At 40.8% G+C, this 360-nt stretch overlaps 1 non-coding gene across 1 annotated transcript; it reads left to right on the top strand.

Annotated features, from left to right (window-relative positions):
- The first annotated feature begins 16 nt into the window (after positions 1-16).
- Positions 17-123, top strand: LOC128628096 (U6 spliceosomal RNA). Its single transcript, XR_008392430.1, has one exon. It is a non-coding gene; the product is annotated as a U6 spliceosomal RNA (small nuclear RNA).
- The last annotated feature ends 237 nt before the right edge of the window (positions 124-360 follow it).

Here is a 360-nt window from a genome sequence, read left to right as displayed (position 1 = left end):
AAAGAACCCATCTGTCGTGCTCGCTTCGGCAGCACATATACTAAAATTGGAACGATACAGAGAAGATTAGCATGGCCCCTGCGCAAGGATGACACGCAAATTCGTGAAGCGTTCCATATTTTTAATGGGAGGGAGGGGGGAGACCGGGCGGGGGGGAGGGAAGGGAAAAAAAATGTACTTGAAAAGTAACTAAATAAAAAAAAAAAAAAAAAGAATCCTAAAACATCAATTTCAAAGAACCTATGCACCACAATGTTCATAGCAGCACAATTTACAATAGCCAAGAGTTGGAAACAACCTAGGTGCCCGTCAGTAAATGAATGGATCAAAAAATTGTGGTACATATACACAATGGAATTC

Source organism: Artibeus jamaicensis, unplaced genomic scaffold, assembly GCF_021234435.1.
Source record: "Artibeus jamaicensis isolate MK-2021 breed Jamaican fruit bat unplaced genomic scaffold, CSHL_Jam_final contig_1698, whole genome shotgun sequence".
Lineage (NCBI taxonomy): Eukaryota > Metazoa > Chordata > Mammalia > Chiroptera > Phyllostomidae > Artibeus > Artibeus jamaicensis.
The sequence above is the reverse complement of the archived record's forward strand: the minus strand, read 5'-3'. Positions and strand labels throughout refer to the sequence as shown.